The sequence below is a fragment of the Ambystoma mexicanum genome, chromosome 2q (genome assembly GCF_040938575.1).
Source record: "Ambystoma mexicanum isolate Mex_15411 chromosome 2q, UKY_AmexF1_1, whole genome shotgun sequence".
Taxonomy (NCBI): domain Eukaryota; kingdom Metazoa; phylum Chordata; class Amphibia; order Caudata; family Ambystomatidae; genus Ambystoma; species Ambystoma mexicanum.
In genome coordinates this window covers 127336119-127359711 of record NC_090924.1, presented here as the reverse complement: position 1 = coordinate 127359711, position 23593 = coordinate 127336119, and the positions used below count along the sequence as shown (strand labels likewise).

Below are 23593 nucleotides of genomic sequence, written 5' to 3'. Positions count from 1 at the left end.
CCTCTTATGCTGTTTATGTAATAAGAGGGGACGATACACAGAAGAGAGAAAGTGGCCCAACACACTAGACTAGCAGTCTTCTGATCAATCTGCAGCTGGCAAGGTGGGGGAGAGCCTTTATTTTGCACCTGCTGGGATCTGCATTGGCAGAAGCTCTGAGGGCTGGGCCTTTCCTTTTGCCTGTAAAAACAAAAAGCAGCCCTCCTCCCTCCAGCCCTGAGAGCATGGGCGTGACACTGGAAAAAGCAGCATCTCCCCTTTGGTAAAGATGACCATTGCACAGCTGCTCACTCAGAGCTCGATCGTGCTCGATCAGGCTCGATCAGGCGAGATATATTTAGGTCACCAGCAAAGTCTGTTCTCTTTTCTTGCGTAGGGTGAGCATTCACAGAGCCCAGCTTCGTTGACAAGAGTGCAAAAGGTGTATACTAAAAGCTTTCTGCTTTACTTGAGCGCCATGGCCGTTATTATATTTTGGCTGCTCCAAGCAATCTCTGTCCAGCCGATGCAAATTTCCAGCTCAAATTTTCCCAGCACTCAAAAAGTCCCTCCTCCCGCCAGCTCTGCTTTCAGGAAGTTCAGCAGAAGCAGTCCAACTTCTGTTCCCACTTCAGAGGAAAAGCTTTCTCGGGCCAGAGAAAGCCAGGGAATCACTGTACCGGCAAGTGCATTTCTTACAACTGGTAATCCCTCAGAACACAGAAATGAAGAAGCTGTATATGAAAATGTATTATTTCTTTGGTACACTAACCTATGTAACTAATATGGACCATTTCAGAGGACGGAGCGGACCCAACTGTGATCCCAGAGACCCAAATACCCAGCAGTAGGGAAAATAAATCCTCTCTGTGCTCTGCAACATTACATACACAAAATGCAAGCGCGTGCATTTTTTTATTGGCCCCATATACAGAATACATGTGAGGATGCTTGCCTTCCCAGTGTATTTCTCAAGCTCTTGAGAGCATATGCTATTTCCATGGGAACGCAAATAAGTTCATACTTTACATTTGTGTGTGACAAAAGGGGAAAAAAACTATTTTGTGTAAAATGCCAGCAGAGAGTGTTTCTGCCCGGTCTCGAACCGGGGACCTTTCGCGTGTGAGGCGAACGTGATAACCACTACACTACAGAAACAGCTGCTTGCTCACCTTTGTAGGGACTGGGAGAACAGGTGCAAAGGGCAGTGCAAGTGGACCTGCTTAAAGACTAATCAAATGCCTTGCGCCTGAAGCTCACACAATCCAGCCTAAAACATACGTCCTATCAAGCATGCGCACATATACAAGTATGCCAGCTGAGGGCCTATGCAGCGTACAGAGGGAAGGACATATTTCCACTTTGAGATCGGACGGCCAAAACTCACAAGCAAATCAAGGAATGTTACTGAGAGCTAACAGAGAACACAAAGTGCTTGTCGCAAGGACATGGCACGCAAAGAGGTTCAGGAAGTGAATTGTTCATCGACTACTGCTTACCGAGAAAACCAGAGAGTCTGTCCAATGAAAATAACATTGAAAAAACAAAAAAAAGGAGCTCAAGTTAACAACCTTGATTGGGCTCGTCCGGGATTTGAACCCGGGACCTCTCGCACCCAAAACGAGAATCATACCCCTAGACCAACGAGCCACGGTCCTTTGAGCATTTGACGGAATTGTCCTCAGCGTTTGCACCCCCCTTAGGATTCGAGGCCAAGAATGCCTATTCCTGAAGTTTGTTCCTGCCGCTGAAAGCCTTGTCGGTGTATGAGCCAAATGAATGCCCCAGTCGGCACGCTCTGACTGTCTTCACAGGTCTCCTCCTCATCCCGAAGGTTGGTGGCCCATTGACATCAGGGTGGAAGGTGCTTGCGATACACTGTTCCTTCCTTCCTTCCTTCCTTCCTTCCTTTATTCCTCTTATGCTGTTTATGTAATAAGAGGGGACGATACACAGAAGAGAGAAAGTGGCCCAACACACTAGACTAGCAGTCTTCTGATCAATCTGCAGCTGGCAAGGTGGGGGAGAGCCTTTATTTTGCACCTGCTGGGATCTGCATTGGCAGAAGCTCTGAGGGCTGGGCCTTTCCTTTTGCCTGTAAAAACAAAAAGCAGCCCTCCTCCCTCCAGCCCTGAGAGCATGGGCGTGACACTGGAAAAAGCAGCATCTCCCCTTTGGTAAAGATGACCATTGCACAGCTGCTCACTCAGAGCTCGATCGTGCTCGATCAGCGAGATATATTTAGGTCACCAGCAAAGTCTGTTCTCTTTTCTTGCGTAGGGTGAGCATTCACAGAGCCCAGCTTCGTTGACAAGAGTGCAAAAGGTGTATACTAAAAGCTTTCTGCTTTACTTGAGCGCCATGGCCGTTATTATATTTTGGCTGCTCCAAGCAATCTCTGTCCAGCCGATGCAAATTTCCAGCTCAAATTTTCCCAGCACTCAAAAAGTCCCTCCTCCCGCCAGCTCTGCTTTCAGGAAGTTCAGCAGAAGCAGTCCAACTTCTGTTCCCACTTCAGAGGAAAAGCTTTCTCGGGCCAGAGAAAGCCAGGGAATCACTGTACCGGCAAGTGCATTTCTTAAAACTGGTAATCCCTCAGAACACAGAAATGAAGAAGCTGTATATGAAAATGTATTATTTCTTTGGTACACTAACCTATGTAACTAATATGGACCATTTCAGAGGACGGAGCGGACCCAACTGTGATCCCAGAGACCCAAATACCCAGCAGTAGGGAAAATAAATCCTCTCTGTGCTCTGCAACATTACATACACAAAATGCAAGCGCGTGCATTTTTTTATTGGCCCCATATACAGAATACATGTGAGGATGCTTGCCTTCCCAGTGTATTTCTCAAGCTCTTGAGAGCATATGCTATTTCCATGGGAACGCAAATAAGTTCATACTTTACATTTGTGTGTGACAAAAGGGGAAAAAAACTATTTTGTGTAAAATGCCAGCAGAGAGTGTTTCTGCCCGGTCTCGAACCGGGGACCTTTCGCGTGTGAGGCGAACGTGATAACCACTACACTACAGAAACAGCTGCTTGCTCACCTTTGTAGGGACTGGGAGAACAGGTGCAAAGGGCAGTGCAAGTGGACCTGCTTAAAGACTAATCAAATGCCTTGCGCCTGAAGCTCACACAATCCAGCCTAAAACATACGTCCTATCAAGCATGCGCACATATACAAGTATGCCAGCTGAGGGCCTATGCAGCGTACAGAGGGAAGGACATATTTCCACTTTGAGATCGGACGGCCAAAACTCACAAGCAAATCAAGGAATGTTACTGAGAGCTAACAGAGAACACAAAGTGCTTGTCGCAAGGACATGGCACGCAAAGAGGTTCAGGAAGTGAATTGTTCATCGACTACTGCTTACCGAGAAAACCAGAGAGTCTGTCCAATGAAAATAACATTGAAAAAACAAAAAAAAGGAGCTCAAGTTAACCACCTTGATTGGGCTCGTCCGGGATTTGAACCCGGGACCTCTCGCACCCAAAGCGAGAATCATACCCCTAGACCAACAAGCCACGGTCCTTTGAGCATTTGACGGAATTGTCCTCAGCGTTTGCACCCCCCTTAGGATTCGAGGCCAAGAATGCCTATTCCTGAAGTTTGTTCCTGCCGCTGAAAGCCTTGTCGGTGTATGAGCCAAATGAATGCCCCAGTCGGCACGCTCTGACTGTCTTCACAGGTCTCCTCCTCATCCCGAAGGTTGGTGGCCCATTGACATCAGGGTGGAAGGTGCTTGCGATACACTGTTCCTTCCTTCCTTCCTTCCTTCCTTTATTCCTCTTATGCTGTTTATGTAATAAGAGGGGACGATACACAGAAGAGAGAAAGTGGCCCAACACACTAGACTAGCAGTCTTCTGATCAATCTGCAGCTGGCAAGGTGGGGGAGAGCCTTTATTTTGCACCTGCTGGGATCTGCATTGGCAGAAGCTCTGAGGGCTGGGCCTTTCCTTTTGCCTGTAAAAACAAAAAGCAGCCCTCCTCCCTCCAGCCCTGAGAGCATGGGCGTGACACTGGAAAAAGCAGCATCTCCCCTTTGGTAAAGATGACCATTGCACAGCTGCTCACTCAGAGCTCGATCGTGCTCGATCAGGCGAGATATATTTAGGTCACCAGCAAAGTCTGTTCTCTTTTCTTGCGTAGGGAGAGCATTCACAGAGCCCAGCTTCGTTGACAAGAGTGCAAAAGGTGTATACTAAAAGCTTTCTGCTTTACTTGAGCGCCATGGCCGTTATTATATTTTGGCTGCTCCAAGCAATCTCTGTCCAGCCGATGCAAATTTCCAGCTCAAATTTTCCCAGCACTCAAAAAGTCCCTCCTCCCGCCAGCTCTGCTTTCAGGAAGTTCAGCAGAAGCAGTCCAACTTCTGTTCCCACTTCAGAGGAAAAGCTTTCTCGGGCCAGAGAAAGCCAGGGAATCACTGTACCGGCAAGTGCATTTCTTACAACTGGTAATCCCTCAGAACACAGAAATGAAGAAGCTGTATATGAAAATGTATTATTTCTTTGGTACACTAACCTATGTAACTAATATGGACCATTTCAGAGGACGGAGCGGACCCAACTGTGATCCCAGAGACCCAAATACCCAGCAGTAGGGAAAATAAATCCTCTCTGTGCTCTGCAACATTACATACACAAAATGCAAGCGCGTGCATTTTTTTATTGGCCCCATATACAGAATACATGTGAGGATGCTTGCCTTCCCAGTGTATTTCTCAAGCTCTTGAGAGCATATGCTATTTCCATGGGAACGCAAATAAGTTCATACTTTACATTTGTGTGTGACAAAAGGGGAAAAAAACTATTTTGTGTAAAATGCCAGCAGAGAGTGTTTCTGCCCGGTCTCGAACCGGGGACCTTTCGCGTGTGAGGCGAACGTGATAACCACTACACTACAGAAACAGCTGCTTGCTCACCTTTGTAGGGACTGGGAGAACAGGTGCAAAGGGCAGTGCAAGTGGACCTGCTTAAAGACTAATCAAATGCCTTGCGCCTGAAGCTCACACAATCCAGCCTAAAACATACGTCCTATCAAGCATGCGCACATATACAAGTATGCCAGCTGAGGGCCTATGCAGCGTACAGAGGGAAGGACATATTTCCACTTTGAGATCGGACGGCCAAAACTCACAAGCAAATCAAGGAATGTTACTGAGAGCTAACAGAGAACACAAAGTGCTTGTCGCAAGGACATGGCACGCAAAGAGGTTCAGGAAGTGAATTGTTCATCGACTACTGCTTACCGAGAAAACCAGAGAGTCTGTCCAATGAAAATAACATTGAAAAAACAAAAAAAAAGGAGCTCAAGTTAACCACCTTGATTGGGCTCGTCCGGGATTTGAACCCGGGACCTCTCGCACCCAAAGCGAGAATCATACCCCTAGACCAACGAGCCACGGTCCTTTGAGCATTTGACGGAATTGTCCTCAGCGTTTGCACCCCCCTTAGGATTCGAGGCCAAGAATGCCTATTCCTGAAGTTTGTTCCTGCCGCTGAAAGCCTTGTCGGTGTATGAGCCAAATGAATGCCCCAGTCGGCACGCTCTGACTGTCTTCATAGGTCTCCTCCTCATCCCGAAGGTTGGTGGCCCATTGACATCAGGGTGGAAGGTGCTTGCGATACACTGTTCCTTCCTTCCTTCCTTCCTTCCTTTATTCCTCTTATGCTGTTTATGTAATAAGAGGGGACGATACACAGAAGAGAGAAAGTGGCCCAACACACTAGACTAGCAGTCTTCTGATCAATCTGCAGCTGGCAAGGTGGGGGAGAGCCTTTATTTTGCACCTGCTGGGATCTGCATTGGCAGAAGCTCTGAGGGCTGGGCCTTTCCTTTTGCCTGTAAAAACAAAAAGCAGCCCTCCTCCCTCCAGCCCTGAGAGCATGGGCGTGACACTGGAAAAAGCAGCATCTCCCCTTTGGTAAAGATGACCATTGCACAGCTGCTCACTCAGAGCTCGATCGTGCTCGATCAGCGAGATATATTTAGGTCACCAGCAAAGTCTGTTCTCTTTTCTTGCGTAGGGTGAGCATTCACAGAGCCCAGCTTCGTTGACAAGAGTGCAAAAGGTGTATACTAAAAGCTTTCTGCTTTACTTGAGCGCCATGGCCGTTATTATATTTTGGCTGCTCCAAGCAATCTCTGTCCAGCCGATGCAAATTTCCAGCTCAAATTTTCCCAGCACTCAAAAAGTCCCTCCTCCCGCCAGCTCTGCTTTCAGGAAGTTCAGCAGAAGCAGTCCAACTTCTGTTCCCACTTCAGAGGAAAAGCTTTCTCGGGCCAGAGAAAGCCAGGGAATCACTGTACCGGCAAGTGCATTTCTTAAAACTGGTAATCCCTCAGAACACAGAAATGAAGAAGCTGTATATGAAAATGTATTATTTCTTTGGTACACTAACCTATGTAACTAATATGGACCATTTCAGAGGACGGAGCGGACCCAACTGTGATCCCAGAGACCCAAATACCCAGCAGTAGGGAAAATAAATCCTCTCTGTGCTCTGCAACATTACATACACAAAATGCAAGCGCGTGCATTTTTTTATTGGCCCCATATACAGAATACATGTGAGGATGCTTGCCTTCCCAGTGTATTTCTCAAGCTCTTGAGAGCATATGCTATTTCCATGGGAACGCAAATAAGTTCATACTTTACATTTGTGTGTGACAAAAGGGGAAAAAAACTATTTTGTGTAAAATGCCAGCAGAGAGTGTTTCTGCCCGGTCTCGAACCGGGGACCTTTCGCGTGTGAGGCGAACGTGATAACCACTACACTACAGAAACAGCTGCTTGCTCACCTTTGTAGGGACTGGGAGAACAGGTGCAAAGGGCAGTGCAAGTGGACCTGCTTAAAGACTAATCAAATGCCTTGCGCCTGAAGCTCACACAATCCAGCCTAAAACATACGTCCTATCAAGCATGCGCACATATACAAGTATGCCAGCTGAGGGCCTATGCAGCGTACAGAGGGAAGGACATATTTCCACTTTGAGATCGGACGGCCAAAACTCACAAGCAAATCAAGGAATGTTACTGAGAGCTAACAGAGAACACAAAGTGCTTGTCGCAAGGACATGGCACGCAAAGAGGTTCAGGAAGTGAATTGTTCATCGACTACTGCTTACCGAGAAAACCAGAGAGTCTGTCCAATGAAAATAACATTGAAAAAACAAAAAAAAGGAGCTCAAGTTAACCACCTTGATTGGGCTCGTCCGGGATTTGAACCCGGGACCTCTCGCACCCAAAGCGAGAATCATACCCCTAGACCAACAAGCCACGGTCCTTTGAGCATTTGACGGAATTGTCCTCAGCGTTTGCACCCCCCTTAGGATTCGAGGCCAAGAATGCCTATTCCTGAAGTTTGTTCCTGCCGCTGAAAGCCTTGTCGGTGTATGAGCCAAATGAATGCCCCAGTCGGCACGCTCTGACTGTCTTCACAGGTCTCCTCCTCATCCCGAAGGTTGGTGGCCCATTGACATCAGGGTGGAAGGTGCTTGCGATACACTGTTCCTTCCTTCCTTCCTTCCTTCCTTTATTCCTCTTATGCTGTTTATGTAATAAGAGGGGACGATACACAGAAGAGAGAAAGTGGCCCAACACACTAGACTAGCAGTCTTCTGATCAATCTGCAGCTGGCAAGGTGGGGGAGAGCCTTTATTTTGCACCTGCTGGGATCTGCATTGGCAGAAGCTCTGAGGGCTGGGCCTTTCCTTTTGCCTGTAAAAACAAAAAGCAGCCCTCCTCCCTCCAGCCCTGAGAGCATGGGCGTGACACTGGAAAAAGCAGCATCTCCCCTTTGGTAAAGATGACCATTGCACAGCTGCTCACTCAGAGCTCGATCGTGCTCGATCAGGCGAGATATATTTAGGTCACCAGCAAAGTCTGTTCTCTTTTCTTGCGTAGGGAGAGCATTCACAGAGCCCAGCTTCGTTGACAAGAGTGCAAAAGGTGTATACTAAAAGCTTTCTGCTTTACTTGAGCGCCATGGCCGTTATTATATTTTGGCTGCTCCAAGCAATCTCTGTCCAGCCGATGCAAATTTCCAGCTCAAATTTTCCCAGCACTCAAAAAGTCCCTCCTCCCGCCAGCTCTGCTTTCAGGAAGTTCAGCAGAAGCAGTCCAACTTCTGTTCCCACTTCAGAGGAAAAGCTTTCTCGGGCCAGAGAAAGCCAGGGAATCACTGTACCGGCAAGTGCATTTCTTACAACTGGTAATCCCTCAGAACACAGAAATGAAGAAGCTGTATATGAAAATGTATTATTTCTTTGGTACACTAACCTATGTAACTAATATGGACCATTTCAGAGGACGGAGCGGACCCAACTGTGATCCCAGAGACCCAAATACCCAGCAGTAGGGAAAATAAATCCTCTCTGTGCTCTGCAACATTACATACACAAAATGCAAGCGCGTGCATTTTTTTATTGGCCCCATATACAGAATACATGTGAGGATGCTTGCCTTCCCAGTGTATTTCTCAAGCTCTTGAGAGCATATGCTATTTCCATGGGAACGCAAATAAGTTCATACTTTACATTTGTGTGTGACAAAAGGGGAAAAAAACTATTTTGTGTAAAATGCCAGCAGAGAGTGTTTCTGCCCGGTCTCGAACCGGGGACCTTTCGCGTGTGAGGCGAACGTGATAACCACTACACTACAGAAACAGCTGCTTGCTCACCTTTGTAGGGACTGGGAGAACAGGTGCAAAGGGCAGTGCAAGTGGACCTGCTTAAAGACTAATCAAATGCCTTGCGCCTGAAGCTCACACAATCCAGCCTAAAACATACGTCCTATCAAGCATGCGCACATATACAAGTATGCCAGCTGAGGGCCTATGCAGCGTACAGAGGGAAGGACATATTTCCACTTTGAGATCGGACGGCCAAAACTCACAAGCAAATCAAGGAATGTTACTGAGAGCTAACAGAGAACACAAAGTGCTTGTCGCAAGGACATGGCACGCAAAGAGGTTCAGGAAGTGAATTGTTCATCGACTACTGCTTACCGAGAAAACCAGAGAGTCTGTCCAATGAAAATAACATTGAAAAAACAAAAAAAAAGGAGCTCAAGTTAACCACCTTGATTGGGCTCGTCCGGGATTTGAACCCGGGACCTCTCGCACCCAAAGCGAGAATCATACCCCTAGACCAACGAGCCACGGTCCTTTGAGCATTTGACGGAATTGTCCTCAGCGTTTGCACCCCCCTTAGGATTCGAGGCCAAGAATGCCTATTCCTGAAGTTTGTTCCTGCCGCTGAAAGCCTTGTCGGTGTATGAGCCAAATGAATGCCCCAGTCGGCACGCTCTGACTGTCTTCACAGGTCTCCTCCTCATCCCGAAGGTTGGTGGCCCATTGACATCAGGGTGGAAGGTGCTTGCGATACACTGTTCCTTCCTTCCTTCCTTCCTTCCTTTATTCCTCTTATGCTGTTTATGTAATAAGAGGGGACGATACACAGAAGAGAGAAAGTGGCCCAACACACTAGACTAGCAGTCTTCTGATCAATCTGCAGCTGGCAAGGTGGGGGAGAGCCTTTATTTTGCACCTGCTGGGATCTGCATTGGCAGAAGCTCTGAGGGCTGGGCCTTTCCTTTTGCCTGTAAAAACAAAAAGCAGCCCTCCTCCCTCCAGCCCTGAGAGCATGGGCGTGACACTGGAAAAAGCAGCATCTCCCCTTTGGTAAAGATGACCATTGCACAGCTGCTCACTCAGAGCTCGATCGTGCTCGATCAGGCTCGATCAGGCGAGATATATTTAGGTCACCAGCAAAGTCTGTTCTCTTTTCTTGCGTAGGGTGAGCATTCACAGAGCCCAGCTTCGTTGACAAGAGTGCAAAAGGTGTATACTAAAAGCTTTCTGCTTTACTTGAGCGCCATGGCCGTTATTATATTTTGGCTGCTCCAAGCAATCTCTGTCCAGCCGATGCAAATTTCCAGCTCAAATTTTCCCAGCACTCAAAAAGTCCCTCCTCCCGCCAGCTCTGCTTTCAGGAAGTTCAGCAGAAGCAGTCCAACTTCTGTTCCCACTTCAGAGGAAAAGCTTTCTCGGGCCAGAGAAAGCCAGGGAATCACTGTACCGGCAAGTGCATTTCTTACAACTGGTAATCCCTCAGAACACAGAAATGAAGAAGCTGTATATGAAAATGTATTATTTCTTTGGTACACTAACCTATGTAACTAATATGGACCATTTCAGAGGACGGAGCGGACCCAACTGTGATCCCAGAGACCCAAATACCCAGCAGTAGGGAAAATAAATCCTCTCTGTGCTCTGCAACATTACATACACAAAATGCAAGCGCGTGCATTTTTTTATTGGCCCCATATACAGAATACATGTGAGGATGCTTGCCTTCCCAGTGTATTTCTCAAGCTCTTGAGAGCATATGCTATTTCCATGGGAACGCAAATAAGTTCATACTTTACATTTGTGTGTGACAAAAGGGGAAAAAAACTATTTTGTGTAAAATGCCAGCAGAGAGTGTTTCTGCCCGGTCTCGAACCGGGGGGACCTTTCGCGTGTGAGGCGAACGTGATAACCACTACACTACAGAAACAGCTGCTTGCTCACCTTTGTAGGGACTGGGAGAACAGGTGCAAAGGGCAGTGCAAGTGGACCTGCTTAAAGACTAATCAAATGCCTTGCGCCTGAAGCTCACACAATCCAGCCTAAAACATACGTCCTATCAAGCATGCGCACATATACAAGTATGCCAGCTGAGGGCCTATGCAGCGTACAGAGGGAAGGACATATTTCCACTTTGAGATCGGACGGCCAAAACTCACAAGCAAATCAAGGAATGTTACTGAGAGCTAACAGAGAACACAAAGTGCTTGTCGCAAGGACATGGCACGCAAAGAGGTTCAGGAAGTGAATTGTTCATCGACTACTGCTTACCGAGAAAACCAGAGAGTCTGTCCAATGAAAATAACATTGAAAAAACAAAAAAAAGGAGCTCAAGTTAACCACCTTGATTGGGCTCGTCCGGGATTTGAACCCGGGACCTCTCGCACCCAAAGCGAGAATCATACCCCTAGACCAACGAGCCACGGTCCTTTGAGCATTTGACGGAATTGTCCTCAGCGTTTGCACCCCCCTTAGGATTCGAGGCCAAGAATGCCTATTCCTGAAGTTTGTTCCTGCCGCTGAAAGCCTTGTCGGTGTATGAGCCAAATGAATGCCCCAGTCGGCACGCTCTGACTGTCTTCACAGGTCTCCTCCTCATCCCGAAGGTTGGTGGCCCATTGACATCAGGGTGGAAGGTGCTTGCGATACACTGTTCCTTCCTTCCTTCCTTCCTTCCTTTATTCCTCTTATGCTGTTTATGTAATAAGAGGGGACGATACACAGAAGAGAGAAAGTGGCCCAACACACTAGACTAGCAGTCTTCTGATCAATCTGCAGCTGGCAAGGTGGGGGAGAGCCTTTATTTTGCACCTGCTGGGATCTGCATTGGCAGAAGCTCTGAGGGCTGGGCCTTTCCTTTTGCCTGTAAAAACAAAAAGCAGCCCTCCTCCCTCCAGCCCTGAGAGCATGGGCGTGACACTGGAAAAAGCAGCATCTCCCCTTTGGTAAAGATGACCATTGCACAGCTGCTCACTCAGAGCTCGATCGTGCTCGATCAGGCGAGATATATTTAGGTCACCAGCAAAGTCTGTTCTCTTTTCTTGCGTAGGGTGAGCATTCACAGAGCCCAGCTTCGTTGACAAGAGTGCAAAAGGTGTATACTAAAAGCTTTCTGCTTTACTTGAGCGGCATGGCCGTTATTATATTTTGGCTGCTCCAAGCAATCTCTGTCCAGCCGATGCAAATTTCCAGCTCAAATTTTCCCAGCACTCAAAAAGTCCCTCCTCCCGCCAGCTCTGCTTTCAGGAAGTTCAGCAGAAGCAGTCCAACTTCTGTTCCCACTTCAGAGGAAAAGCTTTCTCGGGCCAGAGAAAGCCAGGGAATCACTGTACCGGCAAGTGCATTTCTTACAACTGGTAATCCCTCAGAACACAGAAATGAAGAAGCTGTATATGAAAATGTATTATTTCTTTGGTACACTAACCTATGTAACTAATATGGACCATTTCAGAGGACGGAGCGGACCCAACTGTGATCCCAGAGACCCAAATACCCAGCAGTAGGGAAAATAAATCCTCTCTGTGCTCTGCAACATTACATACACAAAATGCAAGCGCGTGCATTTTTTTATTGGCCCCATATACAGAATACATGTGAGGATGCTTGCCTTCCCAGTGTATTTCTCAAGCTCTTGAGAGCATATGCTATTTCCATGGGAACGCAAATAAGTTCATACTTTACATTTGTGTGTGACAAAAGGGGAAAAAAACTATTTTGTGTAAAATGCCAGCAGAGAGTGTTTCTGCCCGGTCTCGAACCGGGGACCTTTCGCGTGTGAGGCGAACGTGATAACCACTACACTACAGAAACAGCTGCTTGCTCACATTTGTAGGGACTGGGAGAACAGGTGCAAAGGGCAGTGCAAGTGGACCTGCTTAAAGACTAATCAAATGCCTTGCGCCTGAAGCTCACACAATCCAGCCTAAAACATACGTCCTATCAAGCATGCGCACATATACAAGTATGCCAGCTGAGGGCCTATGCAGCGTACAGAGGGAAGGACATATTTCCACTTTGAGATCGGACGGCCAAAACTCACAAGCAAATCAAGGAATGTTACTGAGAGCTAACAGAGAACACAAAGTGCTTGTCGCAAGGACATGGCACGCAAAGAGGTTCAGGAAGTGAATTGTTCATCGACTACTGCTTACCGAGAAAACCAGAGAGTCTGTCCAATGAAAATAACATTGAAAAAACAAAAAAAAGGAGCTCAAGTTAACCACCTTGATTGGGCTCGTCCGGGATTTGAACCCAGGACCTCTCGCACCCAAAGCGAGAATCATACCCCTAGACCAACGAGCCACGGTCCTTTGAGCATTTGACGGAATTGTCCTCAGCGTTTGCACCCCCCTTAGGATTCGAGGCCAAGAATGCCTATTCCTGAAGTTTGTTCCTGCCGCTGAAAGCCTTGTCGGTGTATGAGCCAAATGAATGCCCCAGTCGGCACGCTCTGACTGTCTTCACAGGTCTCCTCCTCATCCCGAAGGTTGGTGGCCCATTGACATCAGGGTGGAAGGTGCTTGCGATACACTGTTCCTTCCTTCCTTCCTTCCTTCCTTTATTCCTCTTATGCTGTTTATGTAATAAGAGGGGACGATACACAGAAGAGAGAAAGTGGCCCAACACACTAGACTAGCAGTCTTCTGATCAATCTGCAGCTGGCAAGGTGGGGGAGAGCCTTTATTTTGCACCTGCTGGGATCTGCATTGGCAGAAGCTCTGAGGGCTGGGCCTTTCCTTTTGCCTGTAAAAACAAAAAGCAGCCCTCCTCCCTCCAGCCCTGAGAGCATGGGCGTGACACTGGAAAAAGCAGCATCTCCCCTTTGGTAAAGATGACCATTGCACAGCTGCTCACTCAGAGCTCGATCGTGCTCGATCAGCGAGATATATTTAGGTCACCAGCAAAGTCTGTTCTCTTTTCTTGCGTAGGGTGAGCATTCACAGAGCCCAGCTTCGTTGACAAGAGTGCAAAAGGTGTATACTAAAAGCTTTCTGCTTTACTTGAGCGCCATGGCCGTTATTATATTTTGGCTGCTCCAAGCAATCTCTGTCCAGCCGATGCAAATTTCCAGCTCAAATTTTCCCAGCACTCAAAAAGTCCCTCCTCCCGCCAGCTCTGCTTTCAGGAAGTTCAGCAGAAGCAGTCCAACTTCTGTTCCCACTTCAGAGGAAAAGCTTTCTCGGGCCAGAGAAAGCCAGGGAATCACTGTACCGGCAAGTGCATTTCTTACAACTGGTAATCCCTCAGAACACAGAAATGAAGAAGCTGTATATGAAAATGTATTATTTCTTTGGTACACTAACCTATGTAACTAATATGGACCATTTCAGAGGACGGAGCGGACCCAACTGTGATCCCAGAGACCCAAATACCCAGCAGTAGGGAAAATAAATCCTCTCTGTGCTCTGCAACATTACATACACAAAATGCAAGCGCGTGCATTTTTTTATTGGCCCCATATACAGAATACATGTGAGGATGCTTGCCTTCCCAGTGTATTTCTCAAGCTCTTGAGAGCATATGCTATTTCCATGGGAACGCAAATAAGTTCATACTTTACATTTGTGTGTGACAAAAGGGGAAAAAAACTATTTTGTGTAAAATGCCAGCAGAGAGTGTTTCTGCCCGGTCTCGAACCGGGGGGACCTTTCGCGTGTGAGGCGAACGTGATAACCACTACACTACAGAAACAGCTGCTTGCTCACCTTTGTAGGGACTGGGAGAACAGGTGCAAAGGGCAGTGCAAGTGGACCTGCTTAAAGACTAATCAAATGCCTTGCGCCTGAAGCTCACACAATCCAGCCTAAAACATACGTCCTATCAAGCATGCGCACATATACAAGTATGCCAGCTGAGGGCCTATGCAGCGTACAGAGGGAAGGACATATTTCCACTTTGAGATCGGACGGCCAAAACTCACAAGCAAATCAAGGAATGTTACTGAGAGCTAACAGAGAACACAAAGTGCTTGTCGCAAGGACATGGCACGCAAAGAGGTTCAGGAAGTGAATTGTTCATCGACTACTGCTTACCGAGAAAACCAGAGAGTCTGTCCAATGAAAATAACATTGAAAAAACAAAAAAAAGGAGCTCAAGTTAACCACCTTGATTGGGCTCGTCCGGGATTTGAACCCGAGAATCATACCCCTAGACCAACGAGCCACGGTCCTTTGAGCATTTGACGGAATTGTCCTCAGCGTTTGCACCCCCCTTAGGATTCGAGGCCAAGAATGCCTATTCCTGAAGTTTGTTCCTGCCGCTGAAAGCCTTGTCGGTGTATGAGCCAAATGAATGCCCCAGTCGGCACGCTCTGACTGTCTTCACAGGTCTCCTCCTCATCCCGAAGGTTGGTGGCCCATTGACATCAGGGTGGAAGGTGCTTGCGATACACTGTTCCTTCCTTCCTTCCTTCCTTCCTTTATTCCTCTTATGCTGTTTATGTAATAAGAGGGGACGATACACAGAAGAGAGAAAGTGGCCCAACACACTAGACTAGCAGTCTTCTGATCAATCTGCAGCTGGCAAGGTGGGGGAGAGCCTTTATTTTGCACCTGCTGGGATCTGCATTGGCAGAAGCTCTGAGGGCTGGGCCTTTCCTTTTGCCTGTAAAAACAAAAAGCAGCCCTCCTCCCTCCAGCCCTGAGAGCATGGGCGTGACACTGGAAAAAGCAGCATCTCCCCTTTGGTAAAGATGACCATTGCACAGCTGCTCACTCAGAGCTCGATCGTGCTCGATCAGGCTCGATCAGGCGAGATATATTTAGGTCACCAGCAAAGTCTGTTCTCTTTTCTTGCGTAGGGTGAGCATTCACAGAGCCCAGCTTCGTTGACAAGAGTGCAAAAGGTGTATACTAAAAGCTTTCTGCTTTACTTGAGCGGCATGGCCGTTATTATATTTTGGCTGCTCCAAGCAATCTCTGTCCAGCCGATGCAAATTTCCAGCTCAAATTTTCCCAGCACTCAAAAAGTCCCTCCTCCCGCCAGCTCTGCTTTCAGGAAGTTCAGCAGAAGCAGTCCAACTTCTGTTCCCACTTCAGAGGAAAAGCTTTCTCGGGCCAGAGAAAGCCAGGGAATCACTGTACCGGCAAGTGCATTTCTTACAACTGGTAATCCCTCAGAACACAGAAATGAAGAAGCTGTATATGAAAATGTATTATTTCTTTGGTACACTAACCTATGTAACTAATATGGACCATTTCAGAGGACGGAGCGGACCCAACTGTGATCCCAGAGACCCAAATACCCAGCAGTAGGGAAAATAAATCCTCTCTGTGCTCTGCAACATTACATACACAAAATGCAAGCGCGTGCATTTTTTTATTGGCCCCATATACAGAATACATGTGAGGATGCTTGCCTTCCCAGTGTATTTCTCAAGCTCTTGAGAGCATATGCTATTTCCATGGGAACGCAAATAAGTTCATACTTTACATTTGTGTGTGACAAAAGGGGAAAAAAACTATTTTGTGTAAAATGCCAGCAGAGAGTGTTTCTGCCCGGTCTCGAACCGGGGACCTTTCGCGTGTGAGGCGAACGTGATAACCACTACACTACAGAAACAGCTGCTTGCTCACCTTTGTAGGGACTGGGAGAACAGGTGCAAAGGGCAGTGCAAGTGGACCTGCTTAAAGACTAATCAAATGCCTTGCGCCTGAAGCTCACACAATCCAGCCTAAAACATACGTCCTATCAAGCATGCGCACATATACAAGTATGCCAGCTGAGGGCCTATGCAGCGTACAGAGGGAAGGACATATTTCCACTTTGAGATCGGACGGCCAAAACTCACAAGCAAATCAAGGAATGTTACTGAGAGCTAACAGAGAACACAAAGTGCTTGTCGCAAGGACATGGCACGCAAAGAGGTTCAGGAAGTGAATTGTTCATCGACTACTGCTTACCGAGAAAACCAGAGAGTCTGTCCAATGAAAATAACATTGAAAAAACAAAAAAAAGGAGCTCAAGTTAACCACCTTGATTGGGCTCGTCCGGGATTTGAACCCGGGACCTCTCGCACCCAAAGCGAGAATCATACCCCTAGACCAACGAGCCACGGTCCTTTGAGCATTTGACGGAATTGTCCTCAGCGTTTGCACCCCCCTTAGGATTCGAGGCCAAGAATGCCTATTCCTGAAGTTTGTTCCTGCCGCTGAAAGCCTTGTCGGTGTATGAGCCAAATGAATGCCCCAGTCGGCACGCTCTGACTGTCTTCACAGGTCTCCTCCTCATCCCGAAGGTTGGTGGCCCATTGACATCAGGGTGGAAGGTGCTTGCGATACACTGTTCCTTCCTTCCTTTATTCCTCTTATGCTGTTTATGTAATAAGAGGGGACGATACACAGAAGAGAGAAAGTGGCCCAACACACTAGACTAGCAGTCTTCTGATCAATCTGCAGCTGGCAAGGTGGGGGAGAGCCTTTATTTTGCACCTGCTGGGATCTGCATTGGCAGAAGCTCTGAGGGCTGGGCCTTTCCTTTTGCCTGTAAAAACAAAAAGCAGCCCTCCTCCCTCCAGCCCTGAGAGCATGGGCGTGACACTGGAAAAAGCAGCATCTCCCCTTTGGTAAAGATGACCATTGCACAGCTGCTCACTCAGAGCTCGATCGTGCTCGATCAGCGAGATATATTTAGGTCACCAGCAAAGTCTGTTCTCTTTTCTTGCGTAGGGTGAGCATTCACAGAGCCCAGCTTCGTTGACAAGAGTGCAAAAGGTGTATACTAAAAGCTTTCTGCTTTACTTGAGCGCCATGGCCGTTATTATATTTTGGCTGCTCCAAGCAATCTCTGTCCAGCCGATGCAAATTTCCAGCTCAAATTTTCCCAGCACTCAAAAAGTCCCTCCTCCCGCCAGCTCTGCTTTCAGGAAGTTCAGCAGAAGCAGTCCAACTTCTGTTCCCACTTCAGAGGAAAAGCTTTCTCGGGCCAGAGAAAGCCAGGGAATCACTGTACCGGCAAGTGCATTTCTTACAACTGGTAATCCCTCAGAACACAGAAATGAAGAAGCTGTATATGAAAATGTATTATTTCTTTGGTACACTAACCTATGTAACTAATATGGACCATTTCAGAGGACGGAGCGGACCCAACTGTGATCCCAGAGACCCAAATACCCAGCAGTAGGGAAAATAAATCCTCTCTGTGCTCTGCAACATTACATACACAAAATGCAAGCGCGTGCATTTTTTTATTGGCCCCATATACAGAATACATGTGAGGATGCTTGCCTTCCAGTGTATTTCTCAAGCTCTTGAGAGCATATGCTATTTCCATGAGAACGCAAATAAGTTCATACTTTACATTTGTGTGTGACAAAAGGGGAAAAAAACTATTTTGTGTAAAATGCCAGCAGAGAGTGTTTCTGCCCGGTCTCGAACCGGGGACCTTTCGCGTGTGAGGCGACCGTGATAACCACTACACTACAGAAACAGCTGCTTGCTGACCTTTGTAGGGACTGGGAGAACAGGTGCAAAGGGCAGTGCAAGTGGACCTGCTTAAAGACTAATCAAATGCCTTGCGCCTGAAGCTCACACAATCCAGCCTAAAACATACGTCCTATCAAGCATGCGCACATATACAAGTATGCCAGCTGAGGGCCTATGCAGCGTACAGAGGGAAGGACATATTTCCACTTTGAGATCGGACGGCCAAAACTCACAAGCAAATCAAGGAATGTTACTGAGAGCTAACAGAGAACACAAAGTGCTTGTCGCAAGGACATGGCAAGCAAAGAGGTTCAGGAAGTGAATTGTTCATCGACTACTGCTTACCGAGAAAACCAGAGAGTCTGTCCAATGAAAATAACATTGAAAAAACAAAAAAAAGGAGCTCAAGTTAACCACCTTGATTGGGCTCGTCCGGGATTTGAACCCGGGACCTCCCGCACCCAAAGCGAGAATCATACCCCTAGACCAACGAGCCACAGTCCTTTGAGCATTTGACGGAATTGTCCTCAGCGTTTGCACCCCCCTTAGGATTCGAGGCCAAGAATGCCTATTCCAGAAGTTTGTTCCTGCCGCTGAAAGCCTTGACGGTGTATGAGCCAAATGAATGCCCCAGTCGGCACGCTCTGACTGTCTTCACAGGTCTCCTCCTCATCCCGAAGGTTGGTGGCCCATTGACATCAGGGTGGAAGGTGCTTGCGATACACTGTTCCTTCCTTCCTTCCTTCCTTCCTTTATTCCTCTTATGCTGTTTATGTAATAAGAGGGGACGATACACAGAAGAGAGAAAGTGGCCCAACACACTAGACTAGCAGTCTTCTGATCAATCTGCAGCTGGCAAGGTGGGGGAGAGCCTTTATTTTGCACCTGCTGGGATCTGCATTGGCAGAAGCTCTGAGGGCTGGGCCTTTCCTTTTGCCTGTAAAAACAAAAAGCAGCCCTCCTCCCTCCAGCCCTGAGAGCATGGGCGTGACACTGGAAAAAGCAGCATCTCCCCTTTGGTAAAGATGACCATTGCACAGCTGCTCACTCAGAGCTCGATCGTGCTCGATCAGGCGAGATATATTTAGGTCACCAGCAAAGTCTGTTCTCTTTTCTTGCGTAGGGTGAGCATTCACAGAGCCCAGCTTCGTTGACAAGAGTGCAAAAGGTGTATACTAAAAGCTTTCTGCTTTACTTGAGCGCCATGGCCGTTATTATATTTTGGCTGCTCCAAGCAATCTCTGTCCAGCCGATGCAAATTTCCAGCTCAAATTTTCCCAGCACTCAAAAAGTCCCTCCTCCCGCCAGCTCTGCTTTCAGGAAGTTCAGCAGAAGCAGTCCAACTTCTGTTCCCACTTCAGAGGAAAAGCTTTCTCGGGCCAGAGAAAGCCAGGGAATCACTGTACCGGCAAGTGCATTTCTTACATCTGGTAATCCCTCAGAACACAGAAATGAAGAAGCTGTATATGAAAATGTATTATTTCTTTGGTACACTAACCTATGTAACTAATATGGACCATTTCAGAGGACGGAGCGGACCCAACTGTGATCCCAGAGACCCAAATACCCAGCAGTAGGGAAAATAAATCCTCTCTGTGCTCTGCAACATTACATACACAAAATGCAAGCGCGTGCATTTTTTTATTGGCCCCATATACAGAATACATGTGAGGATGCTTGCCTTCCCAGTGTATTTCTCAAGCTCTTGAGAGCATATGCTATTTCCATGGGAACGCAAATAAGTTCATACTTTACATTTGTGTGTGACAAAAGGGGAAAAAAACTATTTTGTGTAAAATGCCAGCAGAGAGTGTTTCTGCCCGGTCTCGAACCGGGGACCTTTCGCGTGTGAGGCGAACGTGATAACCACTACACTACAGAAACAGCTGCTTGCTCACCTTTGTAGGGACTGGGAGAACAGGTGCAAAGGGCAGTGCAAGTGGACCTGCTTAAAGACTAATCAAATGCCTTGCGCCTGAAGCTCACACAATCCAGCCTAAAACATACGTCCTATCAAGCATGCGCACATATACAAGTATGCCAGCTGAGGGCCTATGCAGCGTACAGAGGGAAGGACATATTTCCACTTTGAGATCGGACGGCCAAAACTCACAAGCAAATCAAGGAATGTTACTGAGAGCTAACAGAGAACACAAAGTGCTTGTCGCAAGGACATGGCACGCAAAGAGGTTCAGGAAGTGAATTGTTCATCGACTACTGCTTACCGAGAAAACCAGAGAGTCTGTCCAATGAAAATAACATTGAAAAAACAAAAAAAAGGAGCTCAAGTTAACCACCTTGATTGGGCTCGTCCGGGATTTGAACCCGGGACCTCTCGCACCCAAAGCGAGAATCATACCCCTAGACCAACGAGCCACGGTCCTTTGAGCATTTGACGGAATTGTCCTCAGCGTTTGCACCCCCCTTAGGATTCGAGGCCAAGAATGCCTATTCCTGAAGTTTGTTCCTGCCGCTGAAAGCCTTGTCGGTGTATGAGCCAAATGAATGCCCCAGTCGGCACGCTCTGACTGTCTTCACAGGTCTCCTCCTCATCCCGAAGGTTGGTGGCCCATTGACATCAGGGTGGAAGGTGCTTGCGATACACTGTTCCTTCCTTCCTTCCTTCCTTCCTTTATTCCTCTTATGCTGTTTATGTAATAAGAGGGGACGATACACAGAAGAGAGAAAGTGGCCCAACACACTAGACTAGCAGTCTTCTGATCAATCTGCAGCTGGCAAGGTGGGGGAGAGCCTTTATTTTGCACCTGCTGGGATCTGCATTGGCAGAAGCTCTGAGGGCTGGGCCTTTCCTTTTGCCTGTAAAAACAAAAAGCAGCCCTCCTCCCTCCAGCCCTGAGAGCATGGGCGTGACACTGGAAAAAGCAGCATCTCCCCTTTGGTAAAGATGACCATTGCACAGCTGCTCACTCAGAGCTCGATCGTGCTCGATCAGGCGAGATATATTTAGGTCACCAGCAAAGTCTGTTCTCTTTTCTTGCGTAGGGTGAGCATTCACAGAGCCCAGCTTCGTTGACAAGAGTGCAAAAGGTGTATACTAAAAGCTTTCTGCTTTACTTGAGCGCCATGGCCGTTATTATATTTTGGCTGCTCCAAGCAATCTCTGTCCAGCCGATGCAAATTTCCAGCTCAAATTTTCCCAGCACTCAAAAAGTCCCTCCTCCCGCCAGCTCTGCTTTCAGGAAGTTCAGCAGAAGCAGTCCAACTTCTGTTCCCACTTCAGAGGAAAAGCTTTCTCGGGCCAGAGAAAGCCAGGGAATCACTGTACCGGCAAGTGCATTTCTTACAACTGGTAATCCCTCAGAACACAGAAATGAAGAAGCTGTATATGAAAATGTATTATTTCTTTGGTACACTAACCTATGTAACTAATATGGACCATTTCAGAGGACGGAGCGGACCCAACTGTGATCCCAGAGACCCAAATACCCAGCAGTAGGGAAAATAAATCCTCTCTGTGCTCTGCAACATTACATACACAAAATGCAAGCGCGTGCATTTTTTTATTGGCCCCATATACAGAATACATGTGAGGATGCTTGCCTTCCCAGTGTATTTCTCAAGCTCTTGAGAGCATATGCTATTTCCATGGGAACGCAAATAAGTTCATACTTTACATTTGTGTGTGACAAAAGGGGAAAAAAACTATTTTGTGTAAAATGCCAGCAGAGAGTGTTTCTGCCCGGTCTCGAACCGGGGACCTTTCGCGTGTGAGGCGAACGTGATAACCACTACACTACAGAAACAGCTGCTTGCTCACCTTTGTAGGGACTGGGAGAACAGGTGCAAAGGGCAGTGCAAGTGGACCTGCTTAAAGACTAATCAAATGCCTTGCGCCTGAAGCTCACACAATCCAGCCTAAAACATACGTCCTATCAAGCATGCGCACATATACAAGTATGCCAGCTGAGGGCCTATGCAGCGTACAGAGGGAAGGACATATTTCCACTTTGAGATCGGACGGCCAAAACTCACAAGCAAATCAAGGAATGTTACTGAGAGCTAACAGAGAACACAAAGTGCTTGTCGCAAGGACATGGCACGCAAAGAGGTTCAGGAAGTGAATTGTTCATCGACTACTGCTTACCGAGAAAACCAGAGAGTCTGTCCAATGAAAATAACATTGAAAAAACAAAAAAAAAGGAGCTCAAGTTAACCACCTTGATTGGGCTCGTCCGGGATTTGAACCCGGGACCTCTCGCACCCAAAGCGAGAATCATACCCCTAGACCAACGAGCCACGGTCCTTTGAGCATTTGACGGAATTGTCCTCAGCGTTTGCACCCCCCTTAGGATTCGAGGCCAAGAATGCCTATTCCTGAAGTTTGTTCCTGCCGCTGAAAGCCTTGTCGGTGTATGAGCCAAATGAATGCCCCAGTCGGCACGCTCTGACTGTCTTCACAGGTCTCCTCCTCATCCCGAAGGTTGGTGGCCCATTGACATCAGGGTGGAAGGTGCTTGCGATACACTGTTCCTTCCTTCCTTCCTTCCTTCCTTTATTCCTCTTATGCTGTTTATGTAATAAGAGGGGACGATACACAGAAGAGAGAAAGTGGCCCAACACACTAGACTAGCAGTCTTCTGATCAATCTGCAGCTGGCAAGGTGGGGGAGAGCCTTTATTTTGCACCTGCTGGGATCTGCATTGGCAGAAGCTCTGAGGGCTGGGCCTTTCCTTTTGCCTGTAAAAACAAAAAGCAGCCCTCCTCCCTCCAGCCCTGAGAGCATGGGCGTGACACTGGAAAAAGCAGCATCTCCCCTTTGGTAAAGATGACCATTGCACAGCTGCTCACTCAGAGCTCGATCGTGCTCGATCAGCGAGATATATTTAGGTCACCAGCAAAGTCTGTTCTCTTTTCTTGCGTAGGGTGAGCATTCACAGAGCCCAGCTTCGTTGACAAGAGTGCAAAAGGTGTATACTAAAAGCTTTCTGCTTTACTTGAGCGCCATGGCCGTTATTATATTTTGGCTGCTCCAAGCAATCTCTGTCCAGCCGATGCAAATTTCCAGCTCAAATTTTCCCAGCACTCAAAAAGTCCCTCCTCCCGCCAGCTCTGCTTTCAGGAAGTTCAGCAGAAGCAGTCCAACTTCTGTTCCCACTTCAGAGGAAAAGCTTTCTCGGGCCAGAGAAAGCCAGGGAATCACTGTACCGGCAAGTGCATTTCTTACAACTGGTAATCCCTCAGAACACAGAAATGAAGAAGCTGTATATGAAAATGTATTATTTCTTTGGTACACTAACCTATGTAACTAATATGGACCATTTCAGAGGACGGAGCGGACCCAACTGTGATCCCAGAGACCCAAATACCCAGCAGTAGGGAAAATAAATCCTCTCTGTGCTCTGCAACATTACATACACAAAATGCAAGCGCGTGCATTTTTTTATTGGCCCCATATACAGAATACATGTGAGGATGCTTGCCTTCCCAGTGTATTTCTCAAGCTCTTGAGAGCATATGCTATTTCCATGGGAACGCAAATAAGTTCATACTTTACATTTGTGTGTGACAAAAGGGGAAAAAAACTATT

General features: G+C 47.4%; 23 non-coding genes across 23 annotated transcripts; all 23 read right to left on the bottom strand.

The window, feature by feature from the left end:
- Positions 1–1064: 1064 nt before the first annotated feature.
- On the bottom strand, positions 1065–1137 carry TRNAV-CAC (transfer RNA valine (anticodon CAC)). Its single transcript has one exon. It is a non-coding gene; the product is annotated as a tRNA-Val (tRNA).
- Positions 1138–1557: 420 nt separating this feature from the next.
- On the bottom strand, positions 1558–1629 carry TRNAP-UGG (transfer RNA proline (anticodon UGG)). The gene has a single exon. It is a non-coding gene; the product is annotated as a tRNA-Pro (tRNA).
- Positions 1630–2947: 1318 nt separating this feature from the next.
- TRNAV-CAC (transfer RNA valine (anticodon CAC)) lies at positions 2948–3020 on the bottom strand. Its single transcript has one exon. It is a non-coding gene; the product is annotated as a tRNA-Val (tRNA).
- A 420-nt stretch (positions 3021–3440) lies between these two features.
- TRNAP-UGG (transfer RNA proline (anticodon UGG)) lies at positions 3441–3512 on the bottom strand. Its single transcript has one exon. It is a non-coding gene; the product is annotated as a tRNA-Pro (tRNA).
- A 1315-nt stretch (positions 3513–4827) lies between these two features.
- Positions 4828–4900, bottom strand: TRNAV-CAC (transfer RNA valine (anticodon CAC)). Its single transcript has one exon. It is a non-coding gene; the product is annotated as a tRNA-Val (tRNA).
- Positions 4901–5321: 421 nt separating this feature from the next.
- TRNAP-UGG (transfer RNA proline (anticodon UGG)) lies at positions 5322–5393 on the bottom strand. Its single transcript has one exon. It is a non-coding gene; the product is annotated as a tRNA-Pro (tRNA).
- A 1314-nt stretch (positions 5394–6707) lies between these two features.
- Positions 6708–6780, bottom strand: TRNAV-CAC (transfer RNA valine (anticodon CAC)). Its single transcript has one exon. It is a non-coding gene; the product is annotated as a tRNA-Val (tRNA).
- A 420-nt stretch (positions 6781–7200) lies between these two features.
- On the bottom strand, positions 7201–7272 carry TRNAP-UGG (transfer RNA proline (anticodon UGG)). The gene has a single exon. It is a non-coding gene; the product is annotated as a tRNA-Pro (tRNA).
- Positions 7273–8587: 1315 nt separating this feature from the next.
- TRNAV-CAC (transfer RNA valine (anticodon CAC)) lies at positions 8588–8660 on the bottom strand. The gene has a single exon. It is a non-coding gene; the product is annotated as a tRNA-Val (tRNA).
- A 421-nt stretch (positions 8661–9081) lies between these two features.
- On the bottom strand, positions 9082–9153 carry TRNAP-UGG (transfer RNA proline (anticodon UGG)). Its single transcript has one exon. It is a non-coding gene; the product is annotated as a tRNA-Pro (tRNA).
- Positions 9154–10478: 1325 nt separating this feature from the next.
- TRNAV-CAC (transfer RNA valine (anticodon CAC)) lies at positions 10479–10553 on the bottom strand. Its single transcript has one exon. It is a non-coding gene; the product is annotated as a tRNA-Val (tRNA).
- A 420-nt stretch (positions 10554–10973) lies between these two features.
- TRNAP-UGG (transfer RNA proline (anticodon UGG)) lies at positions 10974–11045 on the bottom strand. The gene has a single exon. It is a non-coding gene; the product is annotated as a tRNA-Pro (tRNA).
- A 1315-nt stretch (positions 11046–12360) lies between these two features.
- Positions 12361–12433, bottom strand: TRNAV-CAC (transfer RNA valine (anticodon CAC)). The gene has a single exon. It is a non-coding gene; the product is annotated as a tRNA-Val (tRNA).
- Positions 12434–12853: 420 nt separating this feature from the next.
- Positions 12854–12925, bottom strand: TRNAP-UGG (transfer RNA proline (anticodon UGG)). Its single transcript has one exon. It is a non-coding gene; the product is annotated as a tRNA-Pro (tRNA).
- A 1314-nt stretch (positions 12926–14239) lies between these two features.
- TRNAV-CAC (transfer RNA valine (anticodon CAC)) lies at positions 14240–14314 on the bottom strand. The gene has a single exon. It is a non-coding gene; the product is annotated as a tRNA-Val (tRNA).
- Positions 14315–16110: 1796 nt separating this feature from the next.
- Positions 16111–16183, bottom strand: TRNAV-CAC (transfer RNA valine (anticodon CAC)). The gene has a single exon. It is a non-coding gene; the product is annotated as a tRNA-Val (tRNA).
- Positions 16184–16603: 420 nt separating this feature from the next.
- TRNAP-UGG (transfer RNA proline (anticodon UGG)) lies at positions 16604–16675 on the bottom strand. The gene has a single exon. It is a non-coding gene; the product is annotated as a tRNA-Pro (tRNA).
- Positions 16676–17976: 1301 nt separating this feature from the next.
- Positions 17977–18049, bottom strand: TRNAV-CAC (transfer RNA valine (anticodon CAC)). Its single transcript has one exon. It is a non-coding gene; the product is annotated as a tRNA-Val (tRNA).
- A 420-nt stretch (positions 18050–18469) lies between these two features.
- On the bottom strand, positions 18470–18541 carry TRNAP-UGG (transfer RNA proline (anticodon UGG)). Its single transcript has one exon. It is a non-coding gene; the product is annotated as a tRNA-Pro (tRNA).
- A 1315-nt stretch (positions 18542–19856) lies between these two features.
- TRNAV-CAC (transfer RNA valine (anticodon CAC)) lies at positions 19857–19929 on the bottom strand. The gene has a single exon. It is a non-coding gene; the product is annotated as a tRNA-Val (tRNA).
- A 420-nt stretch (positions 19930–20349) lies between these two features.
- TRNAP-UGG (transfer RNA proline (anticodon UGG)) lies at positions 20350–20421 on the bottom strand. The gene has a single exon. It is a non-coding gene; the product is annotated as a tRNA-Pro (tRNA).
- A 1315-nt stretch (positions 20422–21736) lies between these two features.
- Positions 21737–21809, bottom strand: TRNAV-CAC (transfer RNA valine (anticodon CAC)). The gene has a single exon. It is a non-coding gene; the product is annotated as a tRNA-Val (tRNA).
- A 421-nt stretch (positions 21810–22230) lies between these two features.
- On the bottom strand, positions 22231–22302 carry TRNAP-UGG (transfer RNA proline (anticodon UGG)). Its single transcript has one exon. It is a non-coding gene; the product is annotated as a tRNA-Pro (tRNA).
- Between the last annotated feature and the right edge of the window lie 1291 nt (positions 22303–23593).